Genomic DNA, 18,048 nt, shown 5'->3' on the forward strand with positions numbered 1-18,048 from the left:
CTGGGAAAGCCTTGGGCTTGCTCAGAACAGGCATTTCAGGAGGTGTTAACAATGATGGCTCTCTGACCGCAGTGGTGGTGACGGTTATTACCATTCTGGTAATCGCTGGAATAAGATGCCACAGTGCTGAGTAATCATTCCTCTCTAAAACGTAAGATTGGTGATGCTTCCTCAAGGAGTCTATGACTGAAAGCCTTAGAACTAATGATAGTGGTATGTTAGTTTAACCAAAACTTTTTTAACTTTGTTTTGGCAGCTTTTTTTTTTTTTTAAACTCCATGGGCCAAGCCACCACTGAGGCACCAAGCCAGGAGTGTGGCTGCATCCAGGAGCCAGCACTGTCATGGAAGCAGTTGAATTGCATGCAACTTCTGCCTAGAGGGTGCTCCAGCGTTGTACTTTGCTTTTGTCTTGCACATGTGGGGGGGCTGTGGCAGGGTGTTTGCTGCTCTGACACTGTTCCTGATGGGCTAGGAAGCCCATTTACCTTCCTGGGAAGGGGATAAGGAATGGGAAAGAGTTGTGAGGCAGTTATAGCTGAAGGCTCCTTGTAGTGACAGCTTGGGATCTGTCCCAGTGGTGACTCTATTCGATTCTAATTGATAGGTGTTTGGAGGACAAAAAATGTGTTATCACACATTTCATCAATTCTGGTTCTTAGGCTTTCTTTAGAAGCTTTTGGTGCCACATACAATTGCAGTGTCTAAACCAAGCTTCCTGTCCTTTCCAAGGCACACCAGGGGTTAGGGAAGAAGAACTGCTTGGTCTGATCTGAAAGGATGATGCACACATTCCCCATTATAAAACCAAGTTGAGTTTCCCCTGGTAGCAGTGAGCAAACAGTCATCAACTCTGAACTCACCCAGAAAGCTCATCCCTAAAATGGTATTTTTCCACCCGGACCCCCAGGTCCCTGCTCTCAGCTGTCCGTAGAGGCCTCATCAACTTCCTCACCCCGATCTGGGGGCCTGTAATAGACGCCTACAATAGTATCACCCTTGCCAGACTGCCCCACAGACTCTCAACTCGCTCCTCATCCGTGCCTGGACAATACTCAATACATTGTAGTTGCTCTCTCACTCAGAGGAGCCTTGCTCTCCAATGAAGAAACCCTTTGGCATCATTGTCTAATATTTTTAAGATGAGGAGAGAAGGAAACCAGAAGGCAAATATTGTGATGCAACAGAAGCTTTAATTGAAACAGTACAAGGACTTCATAGCAGCAGAACATGACAACCCAGAGAGAGTACAGAATACATTTTTAAGGTTTGCTGGGCATGTGATTGTCTTCTTTTAGGGCTTCAGTTTGAAATATGATCTTCTGTGTTCATTGCATTTTGCAGCATTTTAGAGTTGAGTTTAGGTTTCACCTGTTTGCTTTTTTAAATTATATATATATACGTTTGGGTTTTTTTTAATCCGAGACACTGTGAAACAGGGTACCTCTCAGAACCTAACCAGACCTTCAAGCAGTTTTTTCCACTAGATCTCAAAAGCCATTAAACATCAGTCCATATATCAAGAAAGGTCAAAATAAACAGGATCTAACTTGCACTGACGGTTAGTCTTCTATAAACAATTTGATCTTAAACTGTGGTCTTTTCTGTATTTGTCATGTAAAAGGCCACTCAAACACAGTGTTGAGATCTTGTTAGCAGATACCTAATCCACCAGGAAAGGAAATTTAGTGTCCGGGCTTGTTTCTCAGTGTGGCTGAGCCCAGTGCGCTGTCCCTCTGGAAGCCATGCTCTTCTGCTCACTCATGGACTGGACTTTTCTCTGGTCCCCACTGGGTCCAGCTCTCCGGGGAATCCTTGCATAGCTTAGCAGGGCCCAGAGCTCCCACGGCTATAACTTGTGTACCTGCGGGAATAGCAGGGGTAGGAGTACTTGCCACCCAAGGAGGCACCGGCCCCAAAGGACCTCTCATAGCCAAAGGAGCTGCCTATCTCCAGTGGGGCTGAGGTGCCCACAAAGCTCTCCTGAGGGCAGGAGCTGAGGATGGGGCCCGGGAAGACGATGGTCACAGGTGGCGGGTAGACCACGGCACGGGAGTCCCCGCAGGAGGTGACGCAGGGCTCGTTCCAGGCATTGGCGTATGGCGCTGGGCAGCTCACGTCACAGGGCGAGTAATTGCAGATCTGCCTATAGGAAGACATCTTTCTGGCTGGAAGTAAGCCTGAAACAGAGAGGGTGAGGAGAGCATGGGACAACGGCAACAGTGCAGGTGCATTTGCAAAGGGGAGCCCTCTTTTATTCAGACCATATGATATTCAAAAAGTGACTCTTCTATAGATAAGGATAAAATATGATTGCAATTAATATGCAGAAATTACGTAGATAACCTGTTAGAAGTCAGCGAGGCCTCATTAAGGACAGGTGAGGATTAACCCAGCAATGTTTATTTAAAACTCTTCCTAAAATTATTGTTTTCATTTGCAAAACACTCCCAGGCATAAATAAAACCATTAAGCATTCTTTCTCTGAAACATGAAAACTGCTTTTTAAGTCCCATCCTCTCCATATAAAACCCATACCCTACAAAGCCTGCCAAGCTGAAAGAAGTGACTGAATATTTTTTAAGAAAATAACATTCTCCCAAGAATAGGCAAAGACATATTGAGTGCTCAGACATAAATACCTTAAAACTCTTATTAAAGCAGCTATTAAACTCATAGAAAATATTTAACTGAAGTCAAACTTACTCAGTTCACCACCAGAGAGAAGCCGAGAAGAGTGGTTTGAAGAGCTCGGTGCTCCCAGTGCTTTTATACAGTTTCTCGGGGCAGCTCCAGGGTCTGAGCCATCCTTCGGGCATGTGGTCCTTCCTAGTTACAAAATAAACTTTTGTGCATTTGTCACATCAATGGGTGGAGGAATCCTTGCATATTGTTTGCTGTTGAGCAATTATTAGTAGATTGGTATCACATCCATGTTGCAGCCTACAGAAATCTTTCATCTCAAAATAGGGACACCCTTAGTTTCTTCCAACTCATTGTAGAAATTAACTTCCTTCTTCCACTTGTCCAAGCTCAAAAGCACATAACACAGAGACAGATCAGTAAAACAGGATTGCTGATTTGACAAAACAGACTCTTTAAAATTTATATTCTTGGAAATAATGTATTGTTTTTGTCATGCTTGGTGAAAAGGTTTTCAAACCTTTAAGATGCAAAGGGAAACGAAACTTTGAGACCTTTATACCAATTTTGGCAAAATACCGATCTCTCCTTTTATCCCCACTCTCTTTTTCCTCAATAGGTAAAAAAAAAAATCTATAGGCTGCAGCCCTTGGGTGCTTCAGTCATGGTGACCGTCCTGTTCACAGCTGCAGAGAAGCAGCTGTGTGAGATGAAGACCTTTCTGATGTGTCTGTTTTGAAGGGGTGGCGGAGGGAGGGGGAACGGGGCTTACATGCTGCAGAACTCTTCTTATCCCACTTTGTTCCTGGTGAATACTATTGTATATTGCCCTAGTTAAAAACAAAGCAAAACAGGACAAGGAAATCCTTGCTTAGGAATAGCAGGGAGCAGTTTGTCTTACACACAAGTCACTCCAAAATGTACAGCTTCTAACACCACCATTGGTCCCAAACATCAAGTTGACCCCTTTCAGACAGTGGATCCTGGTCTAGCTATGTACATGAATTTGCAATAAATAACTTTACAACTGTAAAATTGTACCCCACTCCTCACCCAATCGCCAGATCAGAGCGGTCAAATGCTACGGTCCTCCTTCACCTGGATTTACATTTCATGATCTTAAAGGATTTATTTATCCAAAATATTGTTTACAGCATTTAGTAACTGGAAAACTGAATAAGATTTCACATGATCATTTCCTCCTGACAGCAAAACTCATTTAAGGAACCATGTCCCTGCATTACTGTGAGCTGAACTTCTGTGGATGTATCAGGTGGTATGGAAATAATAATTTGCTTTTTATTATACACAGAGACATTAACCTGGTCTTGCTCCTGAATCTACTAGGGAAACTACAACTCAGAAAACAGAACACAACATATCGAGTCTAGACGCAGGGAAGAGTAAAGATGTCCTGGTTAAGGTACAGTGATCAGGAGTGGATTTCCAGCATAGCCTTGCCAGGAATTTGGGGAGAGTGTTTCAGATGCCCTCAGTGTCCCCTGTGCATTGGAGTGAGGACATCCTCCCCTCTGCACTTGCTGCAAGAAGCCCTCTCCACTGGGGATAGTAATACTTCCTTTTACCATGCATAAAATTAGTTGTTTTCTTTATTGGTTCCTGAGAGCAGTGACTGTCTCAGCTCTCTATTTCCATAGTATCTGGGCATCAACCACATTTACATAAGCTGAGAGGTAATACAATTGTAATTATAAATAATAACACTAACAAGTACAAGACATGCCTGAGATCTCCTCCCAGAGGCTCACTTAATTGCCAAGAGATGTTTGGTAAATTATTTGGTCTCTGTCTTAATCACCCCTTTCCAGAAATTATCAGTAGTAATTTCTCATGTCATGTGGGTGTTACACAGGCTTCCACAGAGCGGCATTCTACCTGCTGAAGAAAATTCTTAATATAGCATGAAACTGCAAAAAATGAAAGGTTAGCTTGGGGGCAGAGAAATCAGATGAAAATTGGCTGTGGCATACAGGCAAATTACATGGTGATGTCCGAGATCAGTTTAAACAAAATCAGTTTCATGGGCAAAACCCCAAACCCCAGGAGCTACCAGATCTGTAAGGCAGTAGCAGAGTCCTCAGACTGGACTCTCCAAGTCTTGCAACACATTCTCCATGGCCCTGCAAAATACCTTTGGAATTATATCCATAAAAAGCCAGATGGATCATAGTCAAGGTTGCCAATGCAACACTAATAGTCATCTGAGTTTGGGTGTACTCTCAAAGGGATGGTGAAGGATGAGGGACAGTGAAGGGTGGCTATAACCTGGACATCTACAATTCTTTCTTTTCTGTGTTTACAAGGAGGATACTGCCTTATGGAAATGACTGTGAAAAGTGGCCATCTGCAAGTCTTTAAAATGCAGACTATACAATACATATCCATGCTGCCACAACACTTGAAGGTCTGAAGATCATGCAGGGCTAAGATGCAGTTCCTGCTGCCAGCGTGAGCACAGTAGAGTGGCAGAGCAGTGGGGCATGGGAAATAATAAACCTCTATTTTTTTTGTTTCAGCACATGCTTTGTGGGCTCAGCATCTTTAGGAGGGCAGGTGTACAGCCGGCAGAGGCTTCCTGAGCTAGGAGTGACCGGTCTCCTTCCAAAAGGAAAGCAGTGACAAGATGGTGCCTCACTTGTGGTAATTACTTCTTGTCCAAATCAGGCACTTCTGAATCATCATTTTATTTTCTTTGTTCTCACCCAATAGTTTTCTTCTTCCTCAGACTCCAGAAATGCTCTCAGTCTAAGTCCTTGCCTGGAAATCATGTTTGCTTTGTAATCATGATGGTTTCGTTGCTGCCCATTTTAACACTCTCATCCTTATTTCTCAATCTTAGGATTTTCCTTTTATGTCTCAAGAGAATGCAAAATCCTTGTTTTTTCACTGCTTTACACACAACCACTCATTTGTACAACACCCAAATGAATTGGTTAATTTTTATTGTTGATTTCTTGGTGGGATTATTAAAAGACTGAGGCTAAATAATACACTCAGCCACACTTGTTGATTCAGTGGGAGATCTGGGAGGAGCACAGAACACGTATCTTCAGTCTGGTATCTCCTGCACTGCGACACCGAGTTAAGGACCCTCATTTGGAGAACCATAAGAAACAGAATTGGAAATTGCCCAGCTCCAAGGCACTGACAACCTAAATATGCATCTCCAAGATGTAACAGGAAGAAAAATGAGTGTCTACACCACGTGGAAGAAAAACTCATTTACAGAAAATCAAGGCTTTGCAATCAGTACTCAAACACAACTGACACAGACTTTCTGACATGTCTCAGTCCAGAAAAATAATAGGGCAGGGATAGGCTGGCTAACATAGGTTGCTGAGTTTTGATAATATTATTTCTGCACTTCTATTTCCAAATACGGTAAGTAATGAATGATGATGCATGAAATTTTTAGGATTATTAAAGAGTATTACCTAAGTTAAGACTGATTATCATGACAATATTTCTGTCTTGGTTCTAAGCCCAGTTACATTAGCTGAGAGCTGGACATGAATTTCCATTTTTCTTATATAAAAGTTGAGACCTATCATCAAGCAGGGCACAATCTTGTACCCCCGTTTTGCAGTGCTCAGTTCTGGAAATTGCAAAAGTGTCTACCATGATGACAATTTCTAGCTAACAGTCCAATGCTGAAGACAAACTTTTAATTTTAAAAGAAGGATTTACAATTGTGTTTCCAAAATCCAATTTTTCTTTCTCTATAAATGAATTGCTAGAAAAAAAAACTTTAAACTGAAATAGTAATAAAAGGATCAGACATTCTACTGTGGTTTTGGACAAAAGCCTGAGACCTCTATCTCCATCTCTGACTTAGTATTTATAATACTATGAAAAATAATCAAACACCAATATATGGAAAACCTGTATACTTTGTATATTGGTTAAGTTATATGAAAGCAACATAATTCGGGAAATTAATTTGCATATTCACAACAAATAAGTTGGCTCTCCTTCTATCCCCAATAGAGTTGTAACAAAGATGGAAGTCAGTCACACAGTTTGACCTGCGTGATCTCTATGGGGTATGATGTAGATGTAAAACCATATGAGGAAGAGCTTCTTCTTTAGGAGAAACAATATCCAAAACAATTACCTTGAATGAGTGACATATGCAAAAAAAAACCACAACGTATTGGGTAATTTGAGGGACAATGAGTACAAATGAGGACAAGAAGGATTCACCTCCCCTGGGGCAAACTGAGAAACTGTATAAAAGCACCTGTAGCCCAGAGTGTCTTTAAACCACTTTGATTCTCATTTCTCTTCTGCTGTTCCACCAGGTAAGTAATTCTTTGTGGGACAGGGGAGGGATTGAACTAATGTATCGGTTGAATTTACTTCTAAGAAATTCAGATAAGGAGCATTGTAAGAACTATTTCAAGATGTGAAACAGAATAATAGGAAATAGACTAAATAGAGTAAAATGCATTTTGTCTTTCTAACCTGTAACTCTAAATAGATTTACCTGTGGCACTTGCCCTCTGATTGTGTTCCTTTGCTGACACTGGATTGAAAAAAACGAGGGCTCCACTTTGTAGATGCGCCTGCACTGTTGCCGTTGTCCCATGCTCTCCTCACCCTCTCTGTTTCAGGCTTACTTCCAGACAGAAGGATGTCTTCCTACAGGCAGATCTGCAACTACGGCAGCTACTCGCCCTGTGACGTGAGCTGCCCAGCGCCATATGCCAATGCCTGGAGCGAGCCCTGCGTCACCTCCTGCGGGGACTCCCGTGCCGTGGTCTACCCGCCACCCGTGACCATCGTCTTCCCGGGCCCCATCCTCAGCTCCTGCCCTCAGGAGAGCTTTGTGGGCACCTCAGCCCCACTGGAGTTCGGCAGCTCCTTTGGGTCCGGTGCCTCCCTGGGTGGCAAGTACTCCTACCCCTGCTATCCCCGCAGGTGTGGGACATCCCACCCTGCTACGCCCCGCAAGGAGCAAGACCAAATTCGCAAGCTATGAGTGAGCAGAGGTGCATGGCTTTCCGATGGGCAGTGAGAATTGTCTGAAGCGGCGCATGCTCATCCATCCTCAGAAAGAAGCCCAGACACTGTATTTCCCATTTGTATCAGATCTCTGCTCACAGTATTCTGCCTCTGTGTTCACCTTTTTTTACTTTGCTGTTGTGCAAGTTTAACTTAATTCCTCTGTGTTGTTCCCTGCAGTATTGCTGTGGTCAGATAAATTCCATTTGTCAGTTCCAATAAAATCCTTTCTGCATCACAATATCATGGGTTTTGCTTTTATTTCTGTGATTTCTCAAATTATAGCCCACTGATGCTAAAATAATCCTTGATGACTAGTCTCTTGCATTATTTAAGGTGTTCAAAGGAAATCCCAGGTCTTGTTGTAGATCCTGAATGTTTCATAGCCACGGATTTTATACAAATATCATGTTTTTGCTGTGTTTGATAGCCTTGGAAGCCAAAAGAAAACCTGATGCAGGCATATACACAGTGAACATCACCTTGGCCCCCTATTTCCTGCATTCTGGTGGTGTTAATGCAGCTGTCCCTGTGAGCAGGATGAGCCTCAATACTTCGTAAGCCAGTGAGGCACCTGGAGAGCCCTTCTTAGCCCTTCTGGCAACAATTACATCCAAGCCACCATACCATTTGTCCTAGAACACCCCATAAGGACATGGGAAAGGAAAGGAAATGAGAGTCAGGCACATCTACTAAAAAATCGGGGCAAGAGGAGCCTGGAGGGCACAGGCATACTTCATGATTGAGTGTATAGCAAAAGGATGTCTATTCACTCCCTGCCACGACAAGCTCACGAAGGCATTTTCCCTGAAACAGAGTGATAAATGCATCATGAGATGGTCAAAGGATTATCAGCTTTTCTCACTCCTGAGATGACAGTCAAAATCTCAGATGGTCTGACTTGTACAGACTTGAAAATGCTGTTTTCCACATGCTGAAGTGCATGAACTCCTGGCATAGCCAGGCTTAGCTAACCACATTGTTGCCACGCTTATCAGTCAAGGCAAGAACACGGGCTGATCGGGGCAGCTCGGCGGGTCCCGATTCAGCGAAATCTTCGAGGCACAGAGAAGCCTTTTTTTGGGTTTTTCTCTCTCAGTCGGGCACTTTCGCTCTCCAGAGACCCGGCAGCTCGCGGCAGCCCTTGCGAGAGCAGCTGACATGAGTGGGCGTTACCGATCACCCCCCGCCCCTCGTCTCGAAAAAGCCTCCGGGGGGGGCAGCCCATCGCTGCCCACCAGGCGCGGGAAGGAGCGATCGGCTTGTGCCGCGGGTGGGCGGCACCCACGCTGCGCTGCAGCAGCGGGGCAATAACTCGCGCGCCGGGGTGTAGAGCTTGTCACCTTTTGCTAGTTAGACTCTCACCTGTTGCCGCTGTCTTGTACTGTTGCCAACCGTGGTCTTGACCAGAACGAGAGCTTGTCTCGAGAAGACTGTAGCAACTCAGACAGACTGTCTGCCCCGAACCGTGTCTATTCAGGTTTCTGGCTGCAGGCAGTGCCAGAACCTGCTGCTGCCGGATGACGATGGCAGCATGCCACCTGTGTGAGGTGTGAGCAGGTGCAAGATCTGTTCTACATGGTTGCAAAGCTTAACGAGGAGATTGAGATGCTGAGGACCACCAGGGAGTGTGAAAAGGAAATAACTGGTGGAGTAACTCCCTGGCGTGCCACTCAGAGAGGCTCCAGGGGGTTACCCCCCATAAGGTGATGGACACCTTGCCCTGTTGGGCAGAGGGAGAAGACCTGAGACAGCCCCTGCCCTGTCACTGTTGGACAGAGGTAGGGGACAGAAAAGATGATGAGGGTTGGAAGTGAGTTCCAGTTTGGGCCGTGGGCAACCCCCTTCCCCACCTGCTTTGCTTCCCCAGGTGCCCCTCTGTAATAGGTTTGAGGTCCTGGATCTTGAAGAGGAGGTGGGGAGGATGTGGTGCAAGGCCCACCTATGAGGTCACATAGAAAGAGGCAGTTGACCCCACACCTCAAGACCACCTTGTAGGTCAGTTAGTAGGTCAAGAGAGGTTTTCCTTCCCCTCTACTCTGCCCTGGGGAGACCACATCTGGAATTTTGTGTCCAATTCTGGGACCCTCAGTTCCAGCAGGACGGGGAAGTGCTGGAGAGAGTCCAGCGCAGCCACCAAGATGCTGAAGGGAGTGGAGCATCTCCTGTGTGAGGAAAGGCTGAGGGAGCTGGGGCTCTGGAGCTGGACAAGAGGAGACTGAGGGGGGACTCATTCCTGGGGATCAAGATGGAAAGGGGGATTGTCAGGAGGACGAAGCCAGGCTCTTCTGGGTGACAACCAGTGACAGGACAAGGCGTAATGGGTTCAAACTGGAACACAAGAGGTTCCACTTAAATATGAGAAGAAACTTGTTCCTGGTGAGGGTGGCAGAGCCTGGCCCAGGCTGCCCAGGGAGGTTGTGGAGTCTCCTTCTCTGCAGACATTCCAACCCGCCTGGACACCTTCCTGTGTAACCTCATCTGGGGGTTCCTGCTCCGGGGGAGTTTGCACTGGATGAGCTTTCCAGGGCCCTTCCAATCCCTGACATTCTGTGATTCTGTAAGGCAGTTTCATGGGCTCAGAAAATTAGATATGAAAGTACAGATAAGGAAAGTGGATTCAAGCTTCCTGTATTTCAGACTGGGATTTCATCACTAGCTAATTTTTAGTCTTTGGGAAGTTCTCTCTGCTGCTGTGCACTATGTAATATTCTGTCTTTACTTCTCTGTGTTGTATAGAATTAGAGCACAATCTAATATTCCCTTTTTATTTCTTTACGGTAGGTGAAATTACCATAGTTTTGGTAAAAAACAATGGAAAGGCAGGGGTAGTAGGAACAAGCTATTACCATCCTTTTGGATTGGCAATTTAGTACTTAACACTGGTCTTGAAGGTTTTATATAAGGGTTGGGCAGTTTGTTAACACCTGGTTCCTTGTAAAGATTAAATCAGACAAATAGGCAAGCTCTGCATGTTGTAAGCAAAGTTTCCTGATGAATTAATCCATAGACATTATACAAACACAGTCTGAGGGAGCTTAACACTCATCTATAGATCACTAAGATAAGGGGATAGGTTAGTTGAATTGGTTTGCAGAGGCTGCATTACCCCCAAACAGAGAAGAAAGCAAACAGATGAATGTTACTTGGATGCAATCGTAAGTGTTTATTGGGAGTAAAAATGTACATTTTAAGCAAAGGAAAAATGCAAGATGGACTTCAGTATTTGAAAAAAAGCTTAACTTAAAAATCTGCAGCAACCTGTTTTCAGCACATTGTTCTTTCTTCTTGGTTCAAGTTTCAAATGGACTGGACGAATCATAGTGTGTGGTGACAACTACGGATCTTTAGCATTAAACATGTGGGTATCAAAACAAAAAACTACCAAAGAAAAAAAGACACGGTCCCAAAAATTCGAAACATACATAGACCAGTTTCTAGTGGTACTTGTGCTTTAGTGCTCTGACAGTGAGAAACAGATTTTGCATAGTCTATAATTTGGTTTCTAAGAAGGAAAAGGACACATTTTGAGGAAACTGACATTAAAAGTAAATGGAGCAGTAGAAGGACAAGCAGAAGAGCAGTTCCCATGGGTGCCAAATAGCACCCATAGGTTCCTACTGCTTCACGGAGCTGTATTCCTCAGTTCAGCTGCACATCCAGTTGCCCTGTTGTTTCTTCTGCTGTGCACACATTCTGCCATGTTTAACATGGCCCACGGCCCCCGTAGCGCTGGCTGAATGAGGAGAAGGAGTCCCCATAGACAAGGGAGCCCTGCAGGCCCCTTGGGCAGCCCAGCCCCAGTGGGGCTGAGGTGCCCACAAAGCTCTCCTGAGGACAAGAGCTGAGAATGGGGCCTGGGAAGACGATGGTCACAGGTGGTGGGTAGACCACAGCACGGGAGTCCCCGCAGGAGGTGACGCAGGGCTGGTTCCAGGCGTCAGCGATGGGCTGTGCACAGACTGGCTCGCAGGATGCAGAGCAGCGGGAGCTGAGCTGCTGGCTGGAGAAGGACATCCTTTGGGCAGGGAGATGAACCTGCAACACACCACGAAGTCCAAGACAACCCACTGCACAGACCACCCTGCTCCACCCCAACAGCAGTAGTGAGGGCACAGGCCGTGCCGTGCAGAGGTGCTCTGCTATGGCTCAGGTACTTTTTTTCCCTCTCTCCTGCACCTTTCCTGCCCTCCTTCCTCCCTCACAGACAGCTCCTCTGCCCTTTCCCAGCCCGAGCCAGCTGAGAAGCTGTGCCCAAGTGCACTGGTCACTTCACCCTGAGGTCAAAGGTAAAAGCACTTGGACTGAACCTCATCTTGGCCAAATCCCTGTAATCTGTCATGCAGCTGCACTGCAGGTTGGAGCGACCTGCAGTTGCCCCGTTTGCAATGGAGAATATCAAGGAAATGATCTTCACGCAAAGTTAGGCACTCTCCCTGTTGTGGCTCAGACTGTGTGTGCAGGAATCGGCTGAAAATGTCACAAACCCACACCTAAACATAAAAAAGGTAGTGAAGAGATCAGACTTACTTGGATCAATGAGAAGGAGAAGCAAGGACCTGCGATCTGATAATCTCTGAGCCAGAGGCACTTATATACCATCTCTGGGATTGCCTGTGGGGGTTGAGACATCCTTTGTGTTTCAGGCTGGTTTTGTTACAAAACACAACACAATGCATGTCACTCTTCAGGGTTCTATGATTGTTATGTTCATCTTTGGACAGTTATCAGTTTCTTTCAACACCCTCTAGTTCTTCCTTAAACTTTTTGAAGAAGTTTCACTTCCTGCAGCATTTTGCTGATTTTACAAATATTACAAAAATGTTGGAAAACTACTTTATTTACGCAATTGCTCCACGTACCTGGTATTTTTCAGGCACTCCTTAGTATCACAAGCAGTGCAATGCACTGTGTGCTGATTTTCTTCTCTAAATCCATGCATCCAACTTCCAATATATGCATAAAAACATTAAGACAAGGATCTGGATACCACTTGGTGGGTCTTTATAAAAGTAAAGCATGTGGCTATAACCCTGAACATCATGAGTCAAAAGAATTAATTTTGGGTGTCAGCAGTCTTTATATTAGTTTGTAGCTTCCTTTGCCCTCTCAGGAGGGCAGGATGGTTAGAAAAACGATACATCTCCAAGAATTCTGTGATTCACCTGTAGGTATCTGTCGGTATCTGTCATCATTGTCATCATTGTCATCATTGTCATCAGCTGCTTTCAGACAAAGTGAAACCAGGTGTGGTTGGGGCAGGAGGAGCAGACTGGGTGTGTTGTTTCCCCATAATTTCTTCTTCTCTGTGATTCTATTCTTGTTTATGTGAATCCTCTACCGTAAACTATGAGTATCTCAAAGGGTGCGGCATTGGAGGCATTGCTGTGAAACAACACTGAGAGAAATCCCAAGGTGGGCTGGGAAAAGAGGCTTCCTCAGCCTTCTTGCATGGGTCACCTGTACAAAGTTGCACTGCAGTATTGGTAATAGTTACCAAATGCCAACAGACAAAGTGGAATATAATTAACATTTTGGAACAGAAGTCTCAAGGTTACTCAAAACCAGGCATTCGACCTCAGATTTTCTAGAAGGGGATGTTTTTTTAGATGGGAAGAACTCATCTTCTTAATGACTTTTAAGCAGGAGGAGCCTGCATAATGACTGCCTTTTGCACAAAAGCTATTTCATACTGGATAAACATGTTTTGTAACCCTCACAATTAGGCGTGAAATTTCTTCCAGGACAGGTGTGGTTACAGCGCATATTTTCTACACGCTAGCAAAGAAAGTTAAACACAGGAGTAACTCTGAAGTCTCACTACTTGTCCAAGGCTCCAATTTAATTACATCGCCATACATTGATTTTACGATATTTTTCACCGTTTAAAAATAGCATCTAACAACCTGTGGGTAGAACTCCCCTTTGAATAGTCAACAGGAGCTTTTAACTGAATGGCAAATCTTCACTGAAATTCTGTGAATTATTTGAACATTCCCATTAATATCTTTAAATTCTTGGCAGCCCCAGTTAAAATAAATATAAGAATAATTCTTATTTCTTCCCTGCAGTGCAACACATATCATTCAAGCCAAATATTTTTGTCCATCTCAGGTTTACACCTAAGTTCCAGGCTACTTACAGGTGACCATGGAAACCGGGCATGTTCAGCACTTCCCTTTGTTCAATAGCAACTTGGTTCCAGGCTGTTCTGTATTTCTTATAGAACTGTTTTTCTAGTGATGTGATTTGCATACAACTAGCATAACTACAAAAAGGCATTCACCCTGTTCTATGCTAGCAATGCTAAACAGGACCCTGGTGGACCAGATATCAGACACTGCTTAGCACTTCTGCTCTTCCCTGTGTGAAGCTGTTCCTAGGAATATCAGCCATGCACTGGTAAACTTCACAGTGCTTGAGCAGAATAATTCTCATGCTGCAGAAATCTGTCTGGGCAGGATCAAGCATGTGATAATAACTTCAAAGGGTTTGGAGGTGTGACTTGGCTTGTAAAATTAACTGAAATTAGTTGAGGCTGCTATGAGATAGCCAGGCAACACTTCTTTCTTGTTAGGATGTGTCTGAAGGGTTTGTGTTGTTTTCATGCCTCTGACTCTGGTGTACTGCATTCTTAGAGTCACGAGGATGCTGTCAGAAAACCAGTGCTTATTTGTGCAGGTATACAGAGCACTAAAGCAACCAGGTCAGGTATTTTCAAGACACACCACTACAGTGTTAATCACTACAGAAGTCCTCTTCAAGGTTTTTGTTTTCATCCTACATAGACCAATAAAATCACACCAGTCACCTTGTCAGTTCATCTTGCTGCACCTCTTCACTGTTTCTCATGCTGCAGTAAAAGGCTGCAGTCAGACATCCTTCCACGTGTATGTTGTTAGCATACCTGGACGAAGCTGCTCCACCAATACAACAGAAAAGACACAGGTGGGAGCCAGAATTTAGAGCCCAGACTACAAATGGATCACTGTGGTATGTGCTAATTGACTGATGGACTCCAATGACTTTGAATGGTGCTTGAAGACATAACACTCCACAAAACCATTGTTTGGCAAAGTGATCTGGAGAGAGTGTTCCTTGGAAAGCAGGAACTGCAAAATTTGTGTTGTTGATTCTCATCTCCCAGCCTGAATTTACATGTTATGACCATGGAGCAGGGAAAACACCAAAGGACAGTTCTTTAATTGTTCTGTACTGCTCCTAACCATCAACAATCTGCCACTTCCGCAAATGCACAGCAGGCCAAACTTGGACTACACTTTCATGTAAGTATAATCACAAATAAACACAGTAGAAGATAAGAAAACTAATTTCACTGGCAGACCAAATGCATCTCAGGTTATACGGAATGCAGATGTGAGATGGGAGAAACAACAGCTGCTGTTCGTCATGATAGTCTGGAAGCAGTGCTGAGACCCAGTGGTTTGCTGGCCACTGCGTCACAGGGACCACATCTGACCGTGAGGTCTCTCACAGTTCTTGTTCAGCCATTGGAAGTCGGGGCTTTTGACAGCACAGCAACTCGTACTCCTCTTCCTCCTGTCAGTGAAACAAGTAATACAGAGAACAAAGGCAAAACCAAACGAAATTCCACTATCACATCTTGAACTATAGAGGTCGCTACGCTCGCTCTTGTCAAAATGTGCCCTGAGCATGTATTTATATCCTAGTACAAGGTAACACTGTTGGTAAATGAGATGAAATCAGAAGTTGATTCATAAAGACGTTGTAAATACAGCCTGAAGAATATGTCCACCCCATGCACTAAATTACAGTTCAAGACAGATACCTGTGGGAGTTAAGCCTTTCATGTCTGATTTAAATAGGTGGATTCACTAAATAGTCACTATTAGAGCCTAATGGTTTTTTTTATGTGGTTCAGAGTCACACCACTAGTAAATAGCCTGCAGGCACAACGGCTCAACATAACAGCACCAGAAACAGACCCTGCTGAATGCCAGCTTCCTTTCAACGTTTGATTCTGCAGAAATTAGCAAAGTGACTACTTGCAGTCAGACTTCTACCAGTTTTGCAATTGGAGGATCTGAACTTGAACACTTCAGATGTTTTAAATACAATGCTCTATCAGAGAAACCTGAAGAAAGGCTTTTGTAAGATCATCCTTCTTTTTTACTTAGAAAACAAATTATATCATAAACAATGTCTTGAATCTTTAGGTTGCTGGTTTTTTGGAAGTGTCAGGTTGGATGAGGTTCTGAGCAACCTCATCTAGTGGAAGATGACTCTACCAATAGCAGGGGGTTGGACTAGATGATCTTTTGAGGTCCCTTCCAGGCCCTAACATTCTGTGATTTTGAACACAGCAGGAGCAGAGCTGGTGGCTCAGCTGAGGCTGGATTTAAAGCAGATCATGGGGCAAAGGGCAGCAGCTGAGGGCCTCAGGTGGGAGGAATGCTCCTGAGTGGGAAGGGATTTCAGTAGGTGGTGAGGGAGTGGTCAAAGAATATTGGCATGGATCTGTAGAAAGGGTTAGGGGAGCTGCAACAGGGGAAAGAGCTCTTCAGAGGCGTGCACAATGTCTAATGGACATCTTAGATGAGGAATGTCATCATGGGTGAGGCTGGAAGTTGGAACTACTGAAAATGGGAGTTTCTGTTGTGAGGTTTTTCAGTGCAGGAGAAACTGAAAAACACAACAACAGTATTGAGGGTATGTATACAGGATTATGATTTTTTTCCTACCTTTCTGTCTTTTAAGCTTTCCAGGCACAGGTACAGCAGGTACCGTCACGGCAGCTGCGGGCCCTGCTAAATCCTACAGAAATATTCTCTAACTAAAGAATGAACGGTAAATGCATGACACAATCTTGATACTCAACTGAGCTCCTGAATAAGGGGCAGAGCATCAAAGGCTTCCACTTAATACTGTGGAGTCAGAGTAGCTCCATATGTTACATTTCTCATTTCCTTATCCATTTGTTTCATCTTCTTTTCCTTGCCCATGCCAGTGGCTAAATGTGTAACTCCACCATGGTCCTAGAGGCCACTTGCTTCTTCCTGAAATGGCCACCACCTGGGTGAAACCTGAAAGAACAGTTCTCCTGAAGACATGGGAACAACCTTGCCTGCCTCTGCCTTATATGTCCTTCTCCAGTGGGTGTTTTCCATCCCTTGCAATAAAACAGGCCTGTATCCATTCCGTCCCTTGCAATAAAACAGGCCTATATCCAACACCTGCCTCTCTGTGTTTCCTTTCAAAGCCCTGTGTGGGCTGCAGGACTCCCTCACCCTGCATATGGACCCCACCAACTGGGCTATGGTGGTCTCTCAGCCCCTGCAAAACCAAGCTGAGCTGCTTTTGGGGAGATCCCACGGCACTGGCCATGCACAGTCCCACTGCTAAGAAACCTATCTGCACAGTCTTTCATTGCTGCTGAGTGGAAATCGTCTTCTCAGGCATCCCCTATGATAATTATTCTAGCTGTTAGAGTTCCAAGAGTTAGTCCATCTCTTTTTTCACTAGTTAATTTAGTGCTGGAGTTCCTGTTCATTTTATATCTTCCCAGACAACATATTACCATCAAACTGTGTTCAAAGACAAGATTAAAAAAAAAAAATGGCCTGAAGTTCTATCAAAGCATATTCTGAAGAGGAACAATAGGAGGAAGGTAAACAATGGGAAACAATTTTTAAGATATGAATCTCATGAACAAAGATCAAGCACTACCTCTTTTTTTTCTTAATCACTGCTGTGATAACAGTTGCCTTGGGGAAGTTTTGGCTGAGTTTGCAAGTCAGCCGGGTGAAGTAAAAAGAATATGAACTAGTAGATTACAGAGGGTTTACCTCTTACTTCACCAAGACTCTTTCAAAGAAAATCTCCATGTATGGATGTACAATTTCTTAATCTCAACCCTCCATCAGTGTCATGGAATAGCAATTCTGATTTTAACAGGTAATTTCACTGCCCCCAGCCCCACAAATGTAAGTGGATGTGCCAGATGTCTGTGTGTGGTAACTAATAAAAAGTTGAAAAGAAAATTAGTCTTGTGAATTGTGCTTTCATTTTAAGAAAATACTATTTTATGTTTACTAATTAACAAATACTTAATGAGAATACAAAAAAAAAAAAAGCCATTCATGGAAAAGTTCTCCCCTCTCTGACTGCTTCACCTTTTCTGTTCCAACACTGCCCGCCTTTGTGGCCCTGGGCTATTTGGGAAAGGTCTGTGGGGGTATGCAAAGGGACTGGGGCTTGAAGGGCCCAGTAGAGTCCAACCACTGCACGATGAGCACCTGGGGTGTGTGACGAGCCCAGAGAGCTGATGTGGAGAAGAAAGGCTCCTGCTTTTGTGGCACAACGAAATGGCTCTCTGTCCCTGCTGCTGCTTTCCACTCTC

At 44.3% G+C, this 18,048-nt stretch overlaps 1 long non-coding RNA gene and 1 other non-coding gene across 4 annotated transcripts; both read right to left on the minus strand.

Annotated features, from left to right (window-relative positions):
- Nucleotides 1–1,172: 1,172 nt before the first annotated feature.
- LOC110356236 (uncharacterized) lies at nucleotides 1,173–9,156 on the minus strand. The gene is made up of 3 exons (XR_002409336.2): nucleotides 9,033–9,156; nucleotides 2,706–2,828; nucleotides 1,173–2,179 (listed from the first exon to the last, which is right to left on the minus strand). It is a non-coding gene; the product is annotated as an uncharacterized LOC110356236 (long non-coding RNA).
- A 1,657-nt stretch (nucleotides 9,157–10,813) lies between these two features.
- LOC110356239 (uncharacterized) lies at nucleotides 10,814–14,069 on the minus strand. 3 transcript variants are annotated; one of them, XR_010468335.1, is made up of 4 exons: nucleotides 13,810–14,069; nucleotides 12,833–13,065; nucleotides 12,198–12,281; nucleotides 10,814–11,705 (listed from the first exon to the last, which is right to left on the minus strand). It is a non-coding gene; the product is annotated as an uncharacterized LOC110356239 (transcript). The 3 variants fall into 3 exon arrangements; XR_002409340.2 differs by lacking the exon at nucleotides 12,833–13,065 and having other exon boundaries at nucleotides 13,810–14,041; XR_002409339.2 differs by lacking the exons at nucleotides 12,833–13,065; nucleotides 13,810–14,069 and adding an exon at nucleotides 12,530–12,548.
- Nucleotides 14,070–18,048: the final 3,979 nt, after the last annotated feature.

The sequence above is a fragment of the Columba livia genome, chromosome 28 (assembly GCF_036013475.1).
Source record: "Columba livia isolate bColLiv1 breed racing homer chromosome 28, bColLiv1.pat.W.v2, whole genome shotgun sequence".
In the NCBI taxonomy this organism is placed as follows: Eukaryota; Metazoa; Chordata; class Aves; order Columbiformes; family Columbidae; genus Columba; species Columba livia.